This window comes from Pezoporus occidentalis, unplaced genomic scaffold, assembly GCF_034315485.1.
Source record: "Pezoporus occidentalis ecotype Australia unplaced genomic scaffold, CSIRO_AGI_Poc_V1 ctg193, whole genome shotgun sequence".
Classification (NCBI taxonomy): domain Eukaryota; kingdom Metazoa; phylum Chordata; class Aves; order Psittaciformes; family Psittacidae; genus Pezoporus; species Pezoporus occidentalis.
Window position 1 is genome coordinate 776,901 of NW_026913782.1, and position 22,633 is coordinate 799,533.

The window sequence follows — 22,633 nt, forward strand, 5'->3', positions numbered from 1 at the left end:
GGGTAAATACAAACCACCGTAGTAACAATCTGTATCATCTGCTTATGAATGCTATATATGTAGGTGAGGCTGTTTTGGGAATCTGGTAAATACTGCTCAGCTTTAGTTTGTTTTGCTTGTCAGCACCAGAAATTCAGCTGAAATTTTAAAGGAAAAGTGTGCACCCCTGGATTATGTGCTGATATTTGCCATGCAAGAGGCTATGCAGACAGTGCTGCTGTAGATTTGGTGAAGGCTGAACATTTTCACACTGTGTGTCTGGAAACTAAGTCTTAAAGGAAGCAGGCATACGCATTCATGCCTGCTTTCTTCCCTGCATTATAGAAGGTTTTAAGATAAAAGCACATTCTCTTCCTTAATCCAGAATTTGTCTTTCTCATGGAGATGTTACATGCGATTCTGCAGCAGAGCAGGCAGACTGTTGGAGCCTGTTTGTATTTTCAGGCTGTGTTTGTTCTGTTTCCAGAATAAACGCCAACGATGAACCAGCTTGTGTGAAGGAAGAGCACTGATAACTTTGTTTCTGGATGTGTGTGTGGTGAATATTAAACTGGGTGAAGGCAGAGAGGTGAAAATCATCCATCACAAACTTCTAACACAATGTGGAATGATGTATTCTGGCCAAAACTATTTTTGGTGAGAACTGTGTGGGAGATGAAGTCATGAATGAGTAAAGGTGATCAGGTACATCAGATGGTGAATGGCAGCGCATCCAGAAAAGTTACAAGATCTCAGATTCCCTAAATTCACTTGAATACTTTTACAGGCAGATCATGCTGTGGTTATCAGTGTTACTTCATTTGGTAATGTTATGTTGCTGGCTCCCTGGAGTTGCTAAGGCAGAGCATGGGGAAGAGGAGAGAGGAGGAGCAAGAAAAGCTGAAGAGTTCCCTTAATGCTTCCAGCCAGTGACTCCCAGATATGCTCTCATTCATAACAACGGACTTAACTAACAATTTCCCAAAACAAATGTGATTCACAGATGTGTGGTAGCAACTAGGACAAAATAGAGTTCTTTGAATCAGTCAGTCTGTGCATTTCCAGTGTGTTTTCTTGTTTATGGCTTAAGCTGTTTCTCTCCTCAATGCAGAGGGGAAAGCAAAGGTTTGAGTTTTGATTTCAACTTCATTGGAGCAACTGATTTCTCACATCAGTAATCTCCCTCTTGTGATTCCTGAAGAGCCACTTGAAAGGGGCCCATTTAAAAAATAATCAGTCCGAGTGACCCCATTGTTCTTTTCAGAATGTGCTGTGACAGTGCAGGAATAATGGATGCTCTGCAGGGGAACCGGAAGATTTCCTGTTAAAGCACTGAAATGAAACCTCTTCCTGCAGCTGCCAGGGGAGAGGACCATTTGTATGAGAGTATGGTATCATAAATTTATTGTCTGATTTAATCTGTTCCTGTAGCTGTTATGAGCATTACTAAATGCAGGTTTTGAGCCTCTGACCAGGTTAAGTGATACCATGCTCAAATACAGATGGATATAATTGAGAAAAACTGAATGAAGTGTCTTTTTGTGTATGAAGGTGTTAATATTGCCCATTTGTCTTCCAGCTGTGGTGGTGTGCTTTCAGTGTGAACGCATCCTTGTTGAAACCCTCTGGAAGGGGGAGGGAATGTTGCTTTTTTGTTCTTATGCCTGTGGTGAAAGGGAAAACCAGGTTGAGCAAAGGGTTGGTGATACAGCTTTGTTGCAAGGTTTCTCTTAAGCTTATTCCCAGAAGGCCTAGAATGCATAATCTGTGTTTTGACAGTTTAGAGACAGATGCTTGAGTCCTGCCACGAGTTTCTAGAAACGCTGTTGTGGTTTGGTGAAGCAAGAATGTTATTTACTAGAAATGGCAGAAAATAAGATGGCAAAATTCCGAGTGTAACTTTAACAGCAAAACAAGATTATCTGGACGTGTTCATAGAGATTAAAGAGAGCCTTTTTAGTAGTATTTTCCAGACAACTTGCGTTGCTGGTTCTCAGTGAAGCACTGAACATGGTATGTTCTGTTGCTGCACATGCAGATTGAATTGCATCCACGCCTTCTGCTTGCAGACCAGTGCATTTGTGTCTTCTTGCTGCTGGCTTTCTGCTTTTGCCGTGTAATCTGGGTGTTCTTGTGTGGTCTGTTCTTCAGCTGCTGCTATGCCTTGTAACTACTACATGTATAAAGCCTTTTTGCTTGGCTGACATGAAAGTTAGTTGGTGAATGAGCCAAAGTGGATGGACTTGAGGGGTTGGCAAGTTGGGTCAGGCAACAATACGCATGTTTAATCAGCCACCGGTCTATAATATGGTACCAAGGAATAATTCCTACTTGACATGACTGTGCAAGTGCAAAGATAGGCCGCTGCTCTGTGAAGAGGGTTTGGCATTTAGCATTTGCTGAATTTGTTAGGTTAAACTAATGTTTAAGGAGGAGAAAATGAAGTATTCTGATTTATGCTCTTTGGAATGACTTGAACTGACCATTTGTTTCTTTTGTGTTTCACAGACTTCTCGAAGCCAGCTGTAGTGAAGAGCAAGAGCTGTGTTCCTGCCAGCCAGACCCAGTCTCCAGTGCTGGTCCCCCTGATGGCACTTTGTCCAAGCCTGTGAAACCTGCCAAGCTGGACGCCACAGCTTTGCACGACTGCACTTTGGCCGCCACTGTGCCTCCTTCGGAGCTGTCGAGTGATGCGGTCCCAGCCTGTGACACAGGCATTCACGAAGAGCACTATGTGAGTGAAGCAGTGGAAGATGATCTGCCAGACTGCAGAGAGTACAGAGATGCCTGCACCATTACTGGTAAGCAGTCAAGTCTTTTATCTTGGGTCTTACCTGTTCTTAAGCTGTTGGTGAGGTGTCTGGTTCATGGACATGCTGCTGCTGGTCTGCGTGTGTTCTTGTTTAAGAATTGATTTCACAAGGACCTGGGTTTTCAGTGGAAGCACTTTGTGAGGGTTAAGGCTCTTGTAAATAGGCTAGACCAATGACAGTTGTGAAATGAGGATACTAGACTGATGTGCTTGGGAAGCTGAACCATTTGAAGTTTATTTGGAAAATAAACCAACTGAAAGGGATGATGGGAAGGAAATACCACAGCTTAAAATTATGGAATGGTTGTCCTAATAGTCAACATAATTTAGATTTTTATCTTGATGTGAGAATTGCTTTGTGGGAGAAGGAGATGGGAGAAATAGTGTCTAACATCGTATTTTGACTGTACATAACCATTCCATATTTTCACATGAGTTTTGGAACGATAAAAGTTAATGTATGAGGAACAGCTTCTTCTGCGTGTTTGTATGAAAGGTTAAATGATGAAAAGTCAAATGCCCTTTTATCATGGATTCATACACATAAATAGAATGTGTTTTATGATATTTTAAATGGTATTTTTAACAGAATTAGGTTCTCAGTGGTGTGGTCAGCTGACCCAGTTTTTTTGTGTTTGAATAATGACTAACTCAGTTTGGTCATGGGTACGTCCATGAAATGACAGGCAGTTTCCAAATGCATGGTTTGTTGGCTGAGCTGCACGGTTTCTTTTAGCTTAAAGTGACCTTGTCAGCCTGACATCTTTTGGGAATGTTTGAGGAGTCAACTGAGTTTTCAGGAGGGGGGAAATGAGAGAGCTGAGAAGAACAGAGGTAAGACTGGGGCCATTCTAGCTGGCTGCCAGATCCACTTACCCTGAGTTACTTGCAGTCATTTCTAGAATTGTCTGTAGGTCAGAGAACCAGTTCATGGTGACAGTCAACAGATATTTTTGTAGTACTCCTTAACTTAGCTCAGCCCAGCTGCTGTATAGTTGCTAAGGGCTGAGATCCTGAAAAAAAAAAACAGAAAGAAGGGGAGAGATGCTCTGCAAGTCCATTGTGATTCCCTAGAGGCGACAAGCAGCAGGATTAACACTGAAGTCCCTTTCAGTTAGGTATGCTTGTACATAAAATAATTGTTTTATGAACAGAAACTTACGCCTTCTCCCTTGTATTCAGGGGTTTAGAGCTCTTTAACTGGTTAGTTTATAAACAGGTCACTCTCTTGATTGTCATGACTGCTTGGTGGGGAGACTAGAAACTCTACATATTATTACATAGATGCATTCCTGGCAGCATAAGTCTGTTTTCCAGGCCCCTTGGAGAAGGATCTTTCTTGCAAGTTGTTCTGCGGGTTCTGCCCCGTCTCCCCTCCTCTGTTAATAGAAAAACATTAACTTCATGTTTTCCTGTTTCTAAATACAAGGCCAGACATCGAGCTTCTTTCATGAGTCAAGATGCCTTCTTGATTCTGGTTCCTTGAAAGGCAAGATAAGCTCTTCCTTTCTGAATTTTTAAAAGTAGCTTTTGTTAAATGGAGGTCAGTGCATGTCTTCCTACTTCACACTTTTTCAAGCCTGATGTAGCTTCTGCATGTTCTTCTTTTTAGTTGTCAGCCAAGTGTGGTTTACTGGTTGAGCCTGTATTGCATTTTGATGGATCAGCTGTTCTGCAGTAGCAGATTTCTACTGTTCATGACCTGGAGACTGGATAAGACTTGCAGTAGAAATAGTGGTGGGTGTTTTGGTTGGTTAGTTATGGGATTTGGGTGGTGTTTTTTTTTCCTGTTATAAATTCATTTTTATGAGTTTCAGGTCTTTTGCTGTGCTTTCTTTGCTGTGCAGTTTTTGCTTTGGTATCAAAGGGCATAGAATGGGAGTTAGGATTTGGTCTCATACTTTATCTGTATAATTGCTACTTTATCAGCAGTACATGCTGGTATGCAACCTATACCCTTGAAACCAGCAGAAAGAAATACTTCTGGAGGGATAAGGATTTTTAGAGGCTTTAACACGAAGATTTTCTGTAGGTCTGACCTACAGGTTAGTATTATTTACACTTTTAAACTGTTTAGTGGGAAATAAATGCTCATACCAGGTCTGCATATGCCATCATTCTTCTGATGCCAAGACTTGACTCATCCTAGAGCAGGCATGTTCGAATTCAGCAATAGGGATAATCTAGTTTAATCTAGTTTCTTTGAAGGCTAACAATTACAGCCTCTTATACAGGTTATCTGCAAAAATCCTTTCAAATAAAGGCTTAAACACAGTGAAGAAAAACCTAGGAAACTGAGCAGCGGTGCTGTTTTGTGGGGATGCTTTCTGACACACAACCAGCCAGTGGTAATGGGAGTTGACTGAAGCCTAAGAACAAGCTAGGATTTATGAAGGGACTCTTCATCAGGGACTGCAGCGGTAGCACAAGGGGGTGATGGGTTCAAACTCAAACAGGAAGTTGTATGTATAAAGGAAGAAATTCTTCCCTGTGAGGGTGCTGAGGCACTGGCACAGGGTGCCCAGAGAAGCTGTGGCTGCCCCATCCCTGGCAGTGTTCAAGGCCAGGTTGAACACAGGGGCTTGGAGCAAGCTGCCCTAGGGGAAGGTGTCCCTGCCCATGGCGGGGGGGGGGTGGAACTGGATGAGCTTTAAGGTCTCTTCCAACCCAAACCAGTCTGGGATTCGATGTGGCACATTTTGCTATTGAACTTTCCAAGAAGGCCACCAATGCTCAAGGAATTTTCAATTCTTGGTGCTTGTTTCCCCCTCCCTCCCCTCCATCCCTGGCCTGCTGCCATTGCTGGCAGTAGAGAGAGGCACTTTGGCACTGTCAGCAGCAGGATCTTTCCTGTCTGGAATCTAAGAGCAGCAGTAACGTAGCTGAAGGTGCATTGCGCATTCTGATTGTGCTAAGCATGTTTTCGTGGATATAGGGTTGGCTTAAACATTTCCTGTCCCCAGACCACCTCAGAATGTGTTTGTGCAGATTTCTGTGGGAGTGCAACTTGGAGGTATTTTAGGCAACTGGTCTGGATAGAATCCTTGTTCCACTTTGGTGGCAAAGGGGAGATGAGGGTAACTTTCTAAGCTAGGTCACATCTCAGATCTGTTCTACTGCATGGTCTAAAAGCAGTTACATTGGCATAACTCAGGGAATGAGCACTGCAGGGGTGCACCTATGTGACAGAAAACAGTGGAGAGCTTCCTTAAACTGGTGTTATGTCTGAGTGCAGATACAGCAACCTAAAGACAACTTCTTTCCCAGTCAGTTTGATGGTAAAGTGGTTTGAAACACATAGTTGCTAAACTGAAGCGTTGCATGAGGAGAAGCTCTGAATCTCTGCTAAATTGAGCATACAAGGGCAAATGAATAGCACAACTGATCCATTTAAAAAGTTGTGAACAGTTTGAGACTTATTATATGGAAAATAAGTGCTACCACTGGATCATGTATTTTCTGAACACTAGTAGTAGAACTACACCTGAAAAAGGATTCAATAGCTGCTGTAGTAGGGTGTTTTTTTTGTTGTTGTTATTTCTTCATTTTGGTTTTTGTTAGCAAGATTTAAGAGAAAATTTCAGTGTAGTCTGATTTAAGAGTTTCTACTCTGAGGAGCTATCACTTGTGCAGCTCCTGCAGGTACGTGGGCAGAAGGACACTCGAGGCCTGAGGCTGGTAGACAGTGGGCAGCACTGCATGCCATGGAAGTGGCACTTTTCTACTACATGTGTGCGGCACCTATCTTCTCCTGGTTGTTTTTTCCTTTGAGCTTTTCTTTTTCTTGCTGCTACCATTCCCTGGATCATAAAGGCACAAATACGGATGTGGCACCATCTAGTGTTCCTTTTGCTAGGAAGAGAATCAAGGAGTGTGTGTCTGTCCTGATTCCAGTCAGGTGTTGATGGAAGCGGCAACTGAAGTTGGGGGCTTCCTTGTCTAACACCCACATCCCATTTTTGGTAAAGCAGGAAGGGCTGCAGTCTTGACATGAAAAAGCAGAGCATCACTAAGTTGGTCAAGTCCCAGTTCAGTGAGTTATAGAATCCTCTTCATCCGATTGCCTTTCTTGTCCATCAGCTGCAGTCAGACAAATCCTGTCCCTCCAAGGAATGGAGTGTACAGTGGGATGAAAGTCTGAGATACCACTAGTATCTCAGAGTATAGTTTTACTCCTGTGACAGATGTCTGGCTGCCAGAGTGGTTTTGTGCTTGGGGTTTTTCTCCTTTCCTTTTTTGTTTCTCTTCAATATGCGTAACAGTATCATTAGCCATCTTCATTAAGTTCCAGTCTTCTTTCTCATGTCAGGAGACTGGCTATATGCAGTGATTTTGGCATGATACACTTTGTAGTTCAAGAGCTAACTGCTTAGTATGCCATGCAGGCTTCCTTCATCCTTCTCTGAAAAAGCAGGAAATGAATGGGCTGATTTAAATTGCCCAGCCTCTTCATTGGTTTGGGTGATTTGTTTGTTCCTTATCCTAATTACTCTTTCGGAATGCATGTAGGGGTGTGCTCTCTGCCTGTTCTGAGCAATTTCCTTAGGGTTCTTGGGAAATTCTTTGTGGTGATAACCTGTTCTGGGTCCTGGTGTTAATAACATGTTAATTTTTTTAGTTTGGAGAAGGCTCAGGGGGACCTGATCGCTCCCTACAGCTGCCTGACAGGAGGTTGTAGTGAGGTGGGGTCGGTCTCTGCTCCCAAGGAACAAGGGACAGGACAAGAGGAAACGGCCTCAAGCTGCACCAGGGCAGGTTTAGATGGAGCTGAGGAACAATTCCTTCCCCAGAGGGTGCTCAGGCATTGGAACAGGCTGCCCAGGGCAGGGCTGCAGTCACCGTCCCCGCAAGTGTTCACACAGCGTGGAGACGAGGCCTCAGTGCCATGGGTTAGTGGTGGCCTTGGCAGTGCTGGGAACAGTTGGACTGGATGAGCTTAAAGGGCTTTCCCAATCAGGTTGATTCTGTAATTCTATTTTGCTCTCATCTGGGAGGTATCTCTGAGAAGAGCTGGTATTGTTTGAACTTGTAAGTAGTGTAACTTCTACCTTACAGCACTGACTGCAATGATGGGTAGTCATAACATCTCAAGTCTCACACAATCTCCTGGCAACAAAGCCATTTGGGAGCAGAAAGTTTCCTCTGGATTTTCATCCTGCCTCTATCCTTATTCAGGCTTTAATTATGTTCTCGTATAGAATCCCAGAATCCCAGAATCTGGGATTGAATCTGGTTTGGGTTGAAGGGACCTTAAAGTGCATCCAGTTCCAACCCCCTGCCATGGGCAGGGACACCTTCCACTAGATGAGGTTGCTCTAAGCCCCATCCAACCTGGCCTTGAACACTGCCAGGGATGGAGCAGCCACAGCTTCTCTGGACACCCTGTGCCAGCGCCTCAGCACCCTCAGCACTCCTTTCTGCCTAAGAACTCATCTCAGTCTCCCCTCTACAGTTTAAAGCTGTTCCCCCTTGTCCTGTCACTACATGCCCTTATAAAAAGGGAAGCAGAAAATATGAAACAGAGCTTCTGTTCTCTTCCACCAGGTATTTCCACTCTTCATGGCGCAGTCAGCCAGTGTGGATGACTGACTGATCCTGTGCATAAACAGTGTAATTCTGAACATCTTTTTTGTACTCACATTGTTTTAAAAGGCATGCACCTGAGCACCTGCTCAGCCACTCTCAATAGTCTTTTCTCTGCGTAAGTACCCCCATCAAGCAGGACTGTTGTACTAGGGATATAGAGAGTATGTCCCTGCCTAGTTCTTTTAGTGTCCCTTTAGTCCTGCACCCTGTCTGTGACTTTGTCACCTTTCTAAAGCTGCTGAGTGTGTTACCATGGAAATTCATGGCTTTGACTGGCTGTGTGCGGTGGTACTTAGTCCAGTCTCCCACTGGTTTCTGTTAGCGTTTGTCTTGGTTATACAGGATTTGGTGGATGACAGTCCTTCATTCCCTTCTGATTCCATCTTCACGACTCTGAAGAACCTCCATCGTTTTCACACCCCAGCCTGCTCTTCTCCCACCTTTTTTTAGCCTGTCCTGTGAATAAAACCTTGAGAATGTGGGCTCTTCCTTCAGTCCATTTACTTTGATATTACTGTCACCAGTTTCATCCTGCAGGCTTGCTCTAGTTTTGGTCTCTTCTCCTTCCTCTTTCCTGCCACTTCTAGAAGTGCCTATTGCTCATTCTGAGCACTCTTTCTTTCCCTAAAGCATGCAAAAAACGCTTGTCCTGTTAGCATGTGATAGATAGCTCCCTCAGCATGACTGCAGCTATTCTATGGACTTCAGTTCTGTCTAGCATACTCTAACAGAGGGATCTTATTCTCTATGCCTGCTGCATCATTGCCTCTCTTTGGATTTTCTGGCTGGCCTTTGGTGAATTCTCAGTCAACTTCACACAGTTCCCCCCCCAGCTTCCCATCAGTTATTTTCCAGCTCTTACCCTTTGCCAGTAACTTAGTGGTTTTCCTGATTCCTCTCCCATGGCAGGTTGTTGTGCTCTCTCTTAGTCTGTATCCCAGGCATAGTTTCTTTTTCTTTCAGGGATTCTCTTTTTGTGTTTTGGTGGGGTCGGTTGGTTTGTTTCTTTTCCTCTCAAGCAGAATTCTGCTGCTACTGATGTGCTCCGTATTCAGCCCTCTTACTTACACTCATCTTCCTAGTGTGCTATGTATGATGAACACCAAGTGTTCATCACTTCTGGGTTTGCTCTTTGGAGAAAAAGCTCCTCAAGGCAAGTGGTTGGTAGAATTTTTGAGGGTGTTTTTTTGTTGTTGTTGTTTTGTGGCATTTGTTTGATTATTGCTGTATTTAAATGTGTGAAAACACTTATTCCATAATTTACCTCCATAACACGCTGAGTGCAGCTTTACTTTTCTTCCTCAAGGTACGTGTATTTGTCCATCATGGAACAACACATTTTGCATTTCAAGTCAACATCTGTAAAGAAGAAGCTCCCTAAGAATGAATATGGTTTGCTTTGATTCTAAAGCTGCATTGACAGGCATTGTTTAGAGGCTGGCACACTCTGTAGCTGGGCTGAACAACAAGCAGAAGCAGGACAATTGCTTTTCAGGGTTTGCCATACTCAGTGTTTTATCAGTGGGGTTTTGAGACATTCTCAGTCTGTCTTGGCAGCTGGAAGATCCTAATGGTTAATGGATGTGTTTATTCTTACTGCTGCTGAACAGTGTGTTGCCAGCATGCCTTTGAGAAATGAATAGCTTTTGTTCTTGCTTTAAAACAATAGTCATGGTGGTGGAGTTTCCTTTTAGTTTCTGTTACATGTAAAAATAAAAGCATGAGTATTGCTGCATTTAACATAGGGAGACATATTTCCATATTGAAGCCAAGCCTATTTAAATTTATAGCATTGTGTACAGTAGGGACCCTTTAGTTTAGTGCCTCTTATCTGTGTTACCTTTTATATCCCACAGGAAGGTGTGTGTAGGCTGAAATCAAAGCAAGAGACCTTAACCTAATAAACAATGACATTCCAATGGAACTGCAGTTTCCAGCAGTTTTATCTTTGCTAGCTTTGACATTCCCAACTTTATCCCAATCTTTATTTGCTCTGTATGGCTAAGCCGAGTTTTCTCCCAGCTTACTTCTCCCATATATTTTCAGTTGCCAGATTTAAGTAGCATTTCCTGCCAAGGAAGGTAATGTGCTGAAGATACTGGTGCTCTGTGCACCCAAAAGTGCAGGTGGAGGCTGAGCCTCAAGATGTAATCTCTCTGGGAAGACAGCGTGGCAGAACTGAAGGAACACCGGTTTTATTTCCACTTCAGTCTGGGAGATGTAATGATTTTTCCTGCATAACAGGGTCCTTTTGGGTAGTATTGAATGATCCAATCCTTTTGGGTAGTATTGAATGATCCGATCCTTCACACCAGTTCTCCTTTGTAACAAAGGAAGAGCTGTGATTATGTTCTGTGCAGCTTCCCCACCCTTGCCCAAATCCTTTGAAACTTCTGGGGAGAAGAGACTTTTTCTTTCCCAGCAATGAAGCTGAATTTGTTCAGGGGAAAGGAGATGGGAGTGGGGAGAAAAGCAAACTCTTAATCTTCTTCCTTCCTATTCCTATTCCTGCTCTTAGAACTGCATGTTTGAATGAGTCAATATATCAAATGGCAGACAACTGACGTGACACTTGGTATTGCATACAGAACACAGTGGGAATCCCTGTTTGGGTGCTTTTTTCTTCTCCATGGGCTGGACTTCTCATCCAGAATTCCTTTTCCATGATTCAGTGTGCCCATTTGGCCACCATAAATACTACCTGCCTTTCCATGGTATCCCACCTACAGCAGGTGGGAAGTCCTGTTGAGATTTATGTGTGCAAGTGGGAAAGTGCAGTGGCAAGATTGAATTACAGGTCAGCTGAAGGCAGCCCAAAATGGACATACCTGAGGTTAGCATGGGGTCTTTCATTTTCCTATGGAAGACTGGATATTTGTGCAGTGTTTCCCATGTTTGAAGGCAGAAGAACCACTGCTGAACCTGCTTTGGTTAAAGGTGTGTCAGGACTTGCAATTCCAAAATCATGCCATGCCAGTCCAGGTGCAGAAGCTGCCGTGGCTGTTTGAGGAGTCTGAGTTTTAAAGGTATGATACAGCTTTCTTGTTGAAAAGCTTTCCTTCCAGCAGTTCAGCTTTACAGCCAGCAGTGAGACTTCTGGTGGGTAGGGTGCTAATGCACATCTTTCCCTTTGGGCAAGTCAGTGAGCTGGGAGGACTGTGAATTTTCTTTCTCAGAAGTGATTTTCTTTGCCCTAGAAGCTAATCACACATTACACATTAACAACACATGTTCTCTGCGTGTACAGTGCTAAGCCGCAGTAGTATTTGTAATACCCTCAGTATAATTAGCTGTGTTCTGGGCACCCTAGAACTGAAATCAAATAGGAATGTAGTGAGTTGTGGGGTTTTGCCTGTTACAGGTATGTGTGCTGAGTTATTGTTCAGTAATGTTCAAGACATACTTGTAGTTCTGGGCTCCAGTTAGTACTTAATGCCTGTTCTATGTGGGCCTACAGAGGTCAAACATAGACGCCCTCAGTGCCATGGGTTAGTGGTGGACTTGGCAGTGCTGGGGAACGGTTGGACTTAATGGTCTTAAAGGTCTTTTCCAACCCAGCTGATTCTCTGATCCCATGATCTATTGTAAAAGCATTTAGGGGAAGACCATTTCTCTTGCTTCCATCCCTGGAATACAATTAGGCTTTAGGCATGTGGTCTACTGACAAAGGAGAATCCTAATGGAGTCACGGCCTCTTGGCTGGTTGTTGAACCCCATTAGGTGACTGTTCTTGGGAGGAGTTTCCAGAATTTTCTCAGCCCAATGGAATGGGATGATTTCTCACATTATGGAATTGCCCATTTCTTATCATTTTAAAAAATGGAGGAGATCCTGAATGCACTGAGAATTTTAAACAGGGCACTTCCTACTCAAATAGTAGAAAATGGAATGAATGCTCTTTTGTGTGGTAGTACATGTGCTATAGAATTTTATGCCATTTTACATACAGGGATACAGACTTTGACACATACTTACCGATACTGCTTTCTGAGAAGGGATGCAGACTTTCATACTGTGTTCCCTGTGCATATATGCATCACACAAAGCAAAATCAGCGCTCCAGATCCACTGATATTCAGCGTAGAATAGCCTTGAGTTGATAAACTTTAATTTCTTGCGTTACATGTGACTGGACTTTAGCCTCCAACTGTAACTGTGTTGTGCAGAGAACCTTGCTTTATGTAACTATTAGGGAGCCGGCACTGGAATTGACCCTTTTCAGGTACTGTGAGCTTTTCTTAAAGCCATTTACGTTACATTTTTGGCCATTTTCAAACATTTTTTTGTTTTATTTTTGAGGTTTCTCTGGTTTAAGTCTTAGACAGCAAAGTGTCAAGGGGAAGTTCAATATGTGTGTGGGAAATGGGACAGGACTTGAAAACCAGGGAGAGGAATAGGTGGCTCCATGAAGCAAAGTAGTAGGCTGCTTCATTCTTCTTGCTTTCTCCAGAGAGTTTCCTTGTTTCTCTCATCTGTTTTAGTCACTGTACTCTTCCCCACTTCCTTTTCCTCAAAGGGTTGTGGTAAGTTGAAAATGTTTTAATTCTGCTGTGGGACATGAAAGGATCTGCCCAAGAGTGACTGCTGAGGCTTTGTTGGTTCAGTTTGTTGCTCAGGAAGGAGGGGATGTTTGGACTGCCCCTTTGTGAGCATCAGCAGTGGTGTCTCCTGGAAGATGGTCAGAGAAGGGGCAAGATACAACCTGATGCCCAAAGCTTGTGTCTGAACGTTGCCAAGCAGCCCAGCGCTTCCCCGTGGTCACACCTAGACTGTCGTTGTGCTGCTGGACACTGTTTCTGCATGGTTCAGGGTAGGGTTGGGTTCATGGGAGGTTGGTTTGCTCCTTTTGCAGCGGTGAGCTGCAGAGAAACTGGCTGACAACATGTCATCTGTGGCTTAGGGGCTGGGGTAATAAGGCACTTCTTACACGAGGTGGCAGTGTCTACTGCCCACAGGTCCCATAGGGACCTGAAGTCCTTTTCACCTTGAAAAGGGAGCTCTGCTTAAAAACAAACCAATAAACCCATAAAGATTGAGCATGGTTTGGACTAGAATTCTGTGCAATGTCTGTCCTGATAAGCTCTGTTGTACTGTGTTTCGAAGAACTCCCTCAGATACCAGGCTTGGAGATCTGTAATGTTTGTTTTATCTGTGTTTTGTGTATGGTTTGGTTCCCTTGGTTTGTCATGTCCGTGTCCTTCCATGTGTGTCATGTGTCCCATGCTCCCCCTTGTTCCTTCTCTTTGGTTTAGGCTCTTTTCTTTGAATGTATCACTATGTCTTATGCGAAGTTGATGTGGAAATTGAGGAAGTGCTGCTTCTCCATCTGTCAAGCTAGGTTTCGTTTCTACACTAAGATATGGCTATTTAGTCATAGCCCTAAAAAGATGAAACCCCCAAAGCCTGGTAGGGAATGGAGTTTGACAGGTAAGCTGCTCTAGGTGACCGTGTTGTTTGGAATGAGATCTTCAGATCTGTCTGTCTGTGATTCATGTTGAACTTAGCTTGAGCTAAAGTTAGTTCAGCTGAGGTTGAACTGCTTTGTCATGTTCCACCCATCCAAACAACACTGACACCTAAATATATATTTAACACGGCATGGGAAGTGACCTAATGTATTGCGTGGCTGTGTGAGTGCAGCATGAGAATGGCAGTGGGTGATAACCCCCTGCTCAGCACCTTATGATCTGTGTGATGTTATGTACACACAGGGGCAGTAGCAGTCCTTGAAGTGCTGTAAACCTTCCACAGAGTCAGCTCCTATTGTTTTAGACTTCTCACTCCACTTTCTGTTTGATCAACTGCTTGCTCACTTGTCAGCAGAGAAGGGCTATAAGCGTACATGTGAAAATACCCAAGAGTTCTCTTGGCTTCATGTGGTTGTCCTGAAATTATGCCTCTTCCTCCCTGCCCAAAAAATAAAAGTAGAGTAAAATAGCCACCCTCACTTCAGTTGCTACACTGAAAAGTCAACTTACCGTGTTTAGTGCTTTTTGTATGGACAGTGGTGTTGGCTGGAGGAAAGGGGAACTGATGAAATACTCAAAGGTATCCAGAGCATCAAGTGGAATAAAAATTTCTCCTAGGAAATGCAAGCAAGCTCAACCAACCAGTGCGACTTTAGTGCCTGTCTTAAACTGAGAGAGAGGTGGTAGAGTGGTTTAAAGTGTTCAGAGAAAGGCAAACACAGCAGTCAAATGCCAATGTGTCAAAAGATATGGACAAGCTAATAAGTGATCCAGGAGAATCAAAAATGCAGAGACAGCTCAGCTGGAGTGTTCTGCCCAGGTTTGCATCTTCTGTGTCGAAAAGAAAGGATTAGAAACTGAAGCAACAAAATCATCAGCACAGATGTCTTTCAAAGAACTTGGTTTAATCTCATTTACAAAACATAGAGAGGCTGGGGAGGAATAATGTCAAACACTCCTGCAGAGCAGCTTCCTTATTTCCTGAGGAGCAGGGCATGGAGACCTATTTTGCCCCAAAATAGGTGAGATGGGATGTCCCTGCATGTGCTGCGTTTAAGCTAAGAGGAGAGCAAAGCAGTGGCACATGTTACTCATAAAAAATAATGCAGAAAAGAATGAACAGATTTTCTTAGTTTATATGTAATCATTTCTGTGTAGTGCTGAAAGCTGCAGAGCTCTGCAATTGGCAAGAGCTTTAGCAAATCTTTCTTCTCCTTCCTCTCAAAAGCAGGACCTGGAATGACCAACATTTTAGGGAGAACCATGAGTTCATCATTCATTTTGCTGTTTAAATTGGTTGCAGTTTGCTTGTAGAAGTTTCTGTGTCCGAGGATGCCCAGAAAACTGCAAGTTTAAAATGGCTTAGGCTCCAAACCCCCAAATCTGTAATGGAGCACCTTACAAAGGACATGGTTCAACTCTATTCTGTTGTGTTATTTTTATTAGTGATGAGTGATTGTCTTAAGCTTTTATGGTTAATAAAATGGAGGTACCACCTCATGAAGGACAGGAGGAAGTGCAATAGTTTTGTCTGTTGGACATCAGTTAACTTAATCATAAAGCACAGGTGATGTCCTAGGAATTCTTAGTAGAGAATTTAATTGACTTAGTTGAGTATCTTTTCAATTTTAATCAGAAATAGTGTTTGGAATATATAGAATTATCTATTTATTTATTATTTATTTTTACTTATTATTTGACTTATTTGTTATTTTTTTATTATTTATGTCTATTATTTATTTTTATTATAAATAAAAAGTGTTTGGAAGCACAGTCAGGGTCTTCTCTGCAGTATAACTGGTGTTTCAGGATGTGGGGTGGCTTTAGTCTGAGTACCTTTTCATAACAAGTGCCTGCATTTCAGAAAAGTGAAGGGGAAGGCAATGTAATTGTAGCAGCGAGAACATTGCTGTGATTTAAAGGGTGAACTGACATTTAGTCATACAGAAGTGTAATTACAGAGGCCTGTTTTTCTCAATAGGCAATTACATCAGAGCCTGCTTCCATTTCCTGCTGTATACAGGGGTTTAAATTGCAATAGTAGTTAATGACAATAGCATCATGAGAAGTTACCTTTCCAGTTACTCATTAATATCTTTTCCAGTTGTTTAGGCCTTTTGAATTGCTTAGGAACTCAGGATTTGTTATATTGTAGAGTGGAATTGGCTAGGTTGACATGTATTCCACAATAAATCTTATTTCTTTACTGGCTGTCCTTCATGTTTCAGTGGATTTCTTTTCCACAATAAACTGTAGGAGTTTCTTTTGTGTGTGTGCATGTGTGTTTTTTGTCCTCCTCAAATTTTATTGGTAACTTCTTTTGCATTCCATTTTTTTGCTACTTTTCATGATCCAGCAGACCAGATTACTTCTCTTTGTAGAATTATTTGCCTGAAATGTTCTCTTTTCATCTATAAAGTCAGTCAGTTTCATTTAAAATATTAATTAGAAGCAGAAAGACACTAAAGGTTTGAATTTTCCAGACATTTTTATTTCCTTGTTCCCAAGAAGACCACCTCAGCCAGGCTGTGTAGACTTTTCACAAGAGGAGAACTAACATTTCAGCCAGAGAAAACCCAACGACAAAACAACCCCAACAGAAACTCCCACCCATGTTCTTGACAGTGAAAGCAGTTGGGTCATCCAAAGGTAGATAAAACCCCTTTATGTCTATGCTTGTACACACAAATGTCTTTGAGTATTTAGTTGATGTCACACTGGCTGTTAGATGATGACCTGTCTTTTCTGAACTAGGGTGGATGTTGCAAGCAGTGAAAGAGGTAGGCAGGGAGGAGGAAAGGTTTGTCTTTATGGGTTAGCTCTCAGCTTTCGAAATGTAGGAAACCGGTCCTGATTCTCTGTGTAAGTTAGTAGTCCTCTGAGAGGGCTGCAAGGACTTCTTCAAGGCATGTGTGCACAGTGCATGAAGCTCCATAAAAATAGCCTTGCTGCGCATCTGGGTACCTAATCCTACCGACTTTTGTACATCCACTTCTGCACTGAGGTTCAGGGGACATTTTCATGTCACAGAATGGTTGGGCTTGAAAGGCCCCTCTGTAGATCACCCGGTCCAGCCCCCTGCCAAGGCAGGGCACCCAGAGCAGGTCACACAGGAACATGTCAAGGAGGGTTTGAATGTCTCCAGAGAGGGAGACTTCACACCCTCCTGTGCAGCCTGTTCAGTGCTCTGACGCCCTCAGTGTAAAGAAGTTCTTCCTCATGCTGAGGTGAGACTTGTTGTGTGTTAGTTTATGGACATTGCTCCTTGTCTTGTCGCTGGGCATCACTGGAAAGAGTCTGGCACCATCCTCCTGGCACCCACCTTTGAGATACTGATCTGCATTGATGAGATTCCCTCTCAGTCTGCTCTCCTCCAGACTATGTACAACAGTTAGCAGAGCAGCCTGGGTGAAACCAGAGAATACCTGCTGATGGGTAATGGCAGACTCTTTGAACCATAAGGTATAATACAACTTCCCTTAGTGGATTTTAGTTTTAATCAACAACATCTTCAAAGGATATAGGCAGGAGATTAACAGTATGAGTTCATCATTGTACCCTCTGCCCTATTGTCTGATAGAATAGTAACATTCAGGATGTTTAGTGCTCAGGATGGTGTTTATGACAGTGCAGTTTCTGGATTAGAAAGATAAAAACATCAGGTAACGGATGGTCTATAGAAATGTGTTACTTCCCCATTTCGCTCTCCTTTCTGCCCCCTGACAGAGGTTAAGTTCCACCAGCTTGCAGTGGAATTGCAGGTCTGCATCAGTCCTGCAATAATGAGTTTCTCCCTTATGAAAATAGGTGTCTTTTGTCAGGGAGCACAAGAGCAGGGCTGAGTGTGACCACAGGATGGGAAGGGCAGGATCCTTGTTGCCAGAGCCCAGGCCCTTTATTCCTGAACAGGGCAAGGGGACCGATAAACATTACTCTCCAGTGGTCATGAGGCAGATGCCAGTAACTGAATGGGTTTGCAATCAATCCAGGAAGCCCAGACAATGAGTCACTATCATCAGTGGACAGACCTGTCCTACAGCACTGCACAGGGCAGGACCAGGGGGCTTGGGTTGAAATGGCCCTGCTGGGTGCTGGCTGGGGTCCAGTTACGGAACTGGTTGAAGATGGAGCTGCATTGCACAGCATGTGAGCAGCCTTCCTTAGTGCTTGCTGTTCCAAAGGAGGCTTAGACAGCTATTTCCTGTTTGTGTACAGGTGGTATGGGGGGACACTTTTGGTGTTCTTTTCCTATTGTCCTACCTTGGAAATGAGCGGACTGATGCACTAAGTATTTCTGGAAAACATACCACGGGTTGCTCTGTCTGTTAATAATTATTTAGCAAGACATTGTAGTTAATTTGTTATTATAATTAAATGTATGTATTTAAATTCTTATGGCTGGTTTGGGTATTCCCACACAAAAAATCTTCATCGTAGAATAATACAGGTTGGAAGGTACCTCTGGAGCTCATCTGTTTGGATTTCTGCTCAAAGCAGATCTTAAAGTGAGTGCTCATGGCTCTGTTTAGTGGAGCTGTCAATCCTTCTAGAGATGGCAGATTTCCTGCTCTCTCTGTGCCCTTGTTCCCATGTTTAACCATCTTCACGGTAAAGAAAAGGGGTGGATTTGGGGTTTTTTTTTTCCTGCATTGGAATTTTCAGTTAAAATTAGGCAGCTGCTTCTTGTCCTACATTGAAATCTTCCATTTTAATTGTGCCATGATGACTGTCGGAATCCATTTTTAAAACTGGGTGTAAACTCAATACACGTGTGACCCTGAAGGACTGACAGCACAGTGCGCAGGTCGAGATAAGTGTCAAAAGGTGCCTTAAAATTCTTGCAGCCAACTTTACCAGTGCGTTTTAGGTGTGAACTGTGACGCTGTTCCTCTTGCAATCCTGGATTTCTTGAGAAAACTCTGCCAGCAGCAAAGCAAAAGCTCAGCTGTGGTCAAAGACCTAGTTAAGGAAATGCGTAATGCTTGGAGGCTGAAAAGAATCTGTCAAGTAGAACATCAAAAAGATAAACTTGTATATGCCCTAATCCTTTCTCCATGCCCTGTCTTGGTCAATGCTCACTTGTTCTCTATTTCACCCCACTCCCACTTTGTTCTTCAATAAATGAATCCTTGCTTCCAGAGGTTGTATTTTACTGGGTTTTTTTTTGTCCCTAGGAGCATGCCCTTCTGTTTTCTGCTAGTAAATATGCTATTTGAGGATAAATTCTGCTAGTCACAGCTTCTAAAGTGATTAACATCTAGCTGTTCTTTACATGCGGAAAAATCTGTTATCAATCAAACTGACATCTTTGCTAGCTTGCATAGTACTCACTTGAAAGTAACTAACAGATTGTCCTCTTTCTCTTACCAGATGTGTGCAATAGTACCAATCTTCCTGAAGTTGAGATCATCAGTCTACTGGAAGAGCAGCTGCCTCATTATAAGCTAAGAGCAGATACAATCTATGGTTATGACCACGACGACTGGCTTCATACACCTCTCATTTCCCCTGATGTGAATATTGACTTAACAACTGAGCAAATAGAAGAGACCTTGAAATACTTCCGTAAGTCAAAAATTCGCTAATGGTACTGAATAGAAGTGCTATTTCTGTCACCTTCTCTGAAGCATTTGTGCGATTCTGTTACAACTGTGGGAAGCAAGAGATCTGGTTGTGATTTGCTGCTTTGGTCTTCAGGCAATTTGGTGGTCTTTGTGACCAGATAGAAAACAAAGGAAACATTTAATCAAGGGCAGCAATTGCATTTGTAATTTGTCCATGCACTTCACGTTATCAAATACTGGTGAAACTGAAATACTTTTTGCTTGTGATCTCTCTGGCAAGAAACTAAGATTTCTGATCTGTTCAATGCAGAAAACTTAGGCCTGTTTCAGTATTTGCTTTCTTTGAACATGTTCTCTGCCACATTGCACTGTTGTCTGATGGCACCGTGTGCCAGCATCACAGCATGACATCAATTTTCTGCAGCTTAGGCTTCTAGAGAAGACTTGTGAAGAAACAAACTGAACCATTTGGGTTGATTTGGTTTGTCCCTTTCTTGTGTTCATATTCACGCTATTGGGCAAAAAAAGTACCTTTTTTGTGCCTGGAGGGAAAGTTTGTAGAGTTGTGACCACCTTGGTTTTTCATTCTTTTGTTTGAGCTTATAGATGAATGGTGAATGGTTTCATGCCTCTCTTTGGGTTCTTCCATTGTGGATATTGACTTAGCTGTGCAATTAGAGAAGATTGATAATCTGGTTGCTGATTTATCAAGTAGTTTATGATTAAATTAGTCTTTGTCCCCTCCCCCCCCCAAATGGTTTCATGTGAAGGTGCAATTTTGTTGCTCCTCTGGATGCGTTGCATGTTAAAATAGTCTGCAGAGCATCAAACCAATAGGTTATACGCTGAAGCTATAGTAGTTAGACTATACATACATTATAGTAGTAGATTTAAGTAGACGTAGTTGAGACACTGTGGAGCTCTGAATACATGGCTCATCACAAATCTTTGCAAAGATGGCATCGTTGCATTTTGAAGCACCTGGACAAGTGAATTGTGTAAGGAGCACAGCTGGTAAAGAAAAGCATTAAGAATATGAAGAACTGAGTTTCTGACTTTAGTGCTTCAACAGAAGGCATGAAGTGTTATAGCAGATAGTTTACATATGCACTCTGCACAAAACTGGGGGGGGAAGGCAAGTTGATCTATGGAATCAGTTGTACTCCAACTCCTTGTTTTGTGTCAGTCCATTAGTGCTGTTACAATGGTGGCAGAATTTGCCTTAAAGAAATGTTTTGAAATGTCAGGTTTCCAAAGTCTTTAGTAACAGGATTAGTCCTGTCTTGTAAATAAGATTGTCTATGCAGGTGAACTGTTGCAATAACAACAAGGAACATGTTATGCTAGTTGGGACAAGGAGGTAAAAATCCGTGTGGGAGCATCCTGACTCTCCCACGAGATGCTGGTGAGGCATGTAGCGTGCAATGGTGCATGCCTGTTGGGATGGATACAGAATGAAGTTATACAGCAGAATGAGATAGCAGTAGCTGCCTGGAACTGTGAGTACTTAAAAGATTTTATCCAGCTTTTACCTTACAGACATAGTGACTGCAACTTTACCATATTGCTTGATTGAAGGCTTGAATGGAAAAATTTTGCCTGTAATTCGTGCCACAACATATGTTTTCTGCTTTTATTGGGAAATAACTGCTTGAAGAAGAGGAACTGAGCAAGGAGAGCTTCTGTAAGGAAAAGTTAATTCCTTACTACTTACATGCAGATACTTGTGTATAGATAGTTTTAGAAGTTTAAGCGAATTTGGATTGAGCCTTAGACTGATGTATGGGGAAACTGAGATCTCTGACTTTACCCTTGTTCAGTTACTGTGAACAAGTCATATAATGCATATATACATGACATCTAGACATTCCAGGCCAGGCTGGATGTGGTTCTGGGCAACCTGACCTAGTTGAAAATGTCCCTGCTCATTGCAGGGCGTTGGACTAAATGAGCTTTGAAGGTTCCTTCCAACCAAACTACTCTACGATCCTGTGAGGTGTAAGGTCATAAAACTTTGTCATGGTTGGCAACGATGGCATTGATTGTAAACTTTGGTTTATAGAAAAATGAACTATCAAAGTAAGAGTACTATTTTAAGTAAGTTGGCAGACTTGTGACTTGTGCCATCACCACTTGGCAAAGTGCTTTCCATGGTGTGGCTGCTTGCACAATGATTCATGTTGGGTGCTGCAGTTAAGGCACTCCTGTACCTGTTTAGTTTGTGTTAAAAACCTTGACACCAGGGTAAGCAAATACTGTAACTTGTCTCTTGGAGAGCTTTAGGATTCACACATTTATGCTATGTTCAAGTCAGTATCTGTGGTTTAGGAATTTTATGGATGTAGTGGAGCTTTAAAAGTAACAAAAATGAAATTTCAGAATCAAAATTTTCTTTAGCCAAAGGAAGAATTCATCAATTTTGCTGCAATACAAAAGGAATCCTTTTGTCAGAACTAAAGTGCACTACACATACACAGTGGTGTTGTATCTTCTTCAAGCTTTTAGAGACACACAAAGATAATTAAAATTGGTACTTGAACTTGAGGTAGTGCAGGAGATTTTTAGGTGAAGAATGAAGTCTGTTTGATTGTGAATGGTCCCTGGTGCTCTAGTCTCCATCAGCTTTGAAGCCAGGATGTAACATGAATAGTTAAGTCTATCAAACAGGCTTGTCAATAGGGAGCTTGTGATGCTGCATACCTATTTGTGCTTTTTAGTCTCTGAATGATACATTTATCATAGAATAGTTAGGGTTGGAAGGGACCTTAAGATCATCCAGTTCCAACCCCCCGCCGTGGGCAGGGACACCTCACACTAAACTGTGTCACCCCTGCCAGGGATGGAGCATTCACAACTTCCCTGGGCAACCTCCCTCACAGTAAAGAACTTCTTCCTTAGATCTAACCTGAACTTCCCTTGTTTCAGTTTGAACCCATCACCCCTTGTCCTATCACTACAGTCCCTGATGAAGAGTCCCTCCCCAGCATCCCTATAGGCCCCCTTCAGACACTGGAAGCTGCTCTGAGGTCTCCACACAGCTTCTCTTCTCCAGGCTGAACAGCCCCAACTTTCTCAGCCTATCTTCATATGGGAGGTGCTCCAGTCCCCTGATCATCCTTGTGGCCTCCTCTGGACTTGTTCCAACAGTTCCATGTCCTCCTTATGTTGAGGACACCAGAACTGTACACAATACTCCAAGTGAGATCTCATGAGAGCAGAGGGGC

The 22,633-nt window shown here is 42.8% G+C and overlaps 1 protein-coding gene across 4 annotated transcripts in view; it reads left to right on the top strand.

The window, feature by feature from the left end:
* The window catches only part of TRAK1 (trafficking kinesin protein 1), a 128,487-nt gene that overhangs the window by 43,610 nt on the left and 62,244 nt on the right, over nucleotides 1-22,633 (top strand). For 3 of the 4 annotated variants that reach the window (XM_062617184.1, XM_062617182.1, XM_062617189.1), the window contains 2 exons: nucleotides 2,488-2,780; nucleotides 19,216-19,410. The gene's annotated coding sequence lies outside the window, so the exon portion shown is untranslated. Of the gene's footprint in view, nucleotides 1-2,487; nucleotides 2,781-12,546; nucleotides 12,600-19,215; nucleotides 19,411-22,633 lie in introns of those variants that run through there. The other variant, XM_062617186.1, reaches the window with a different exon arrangement.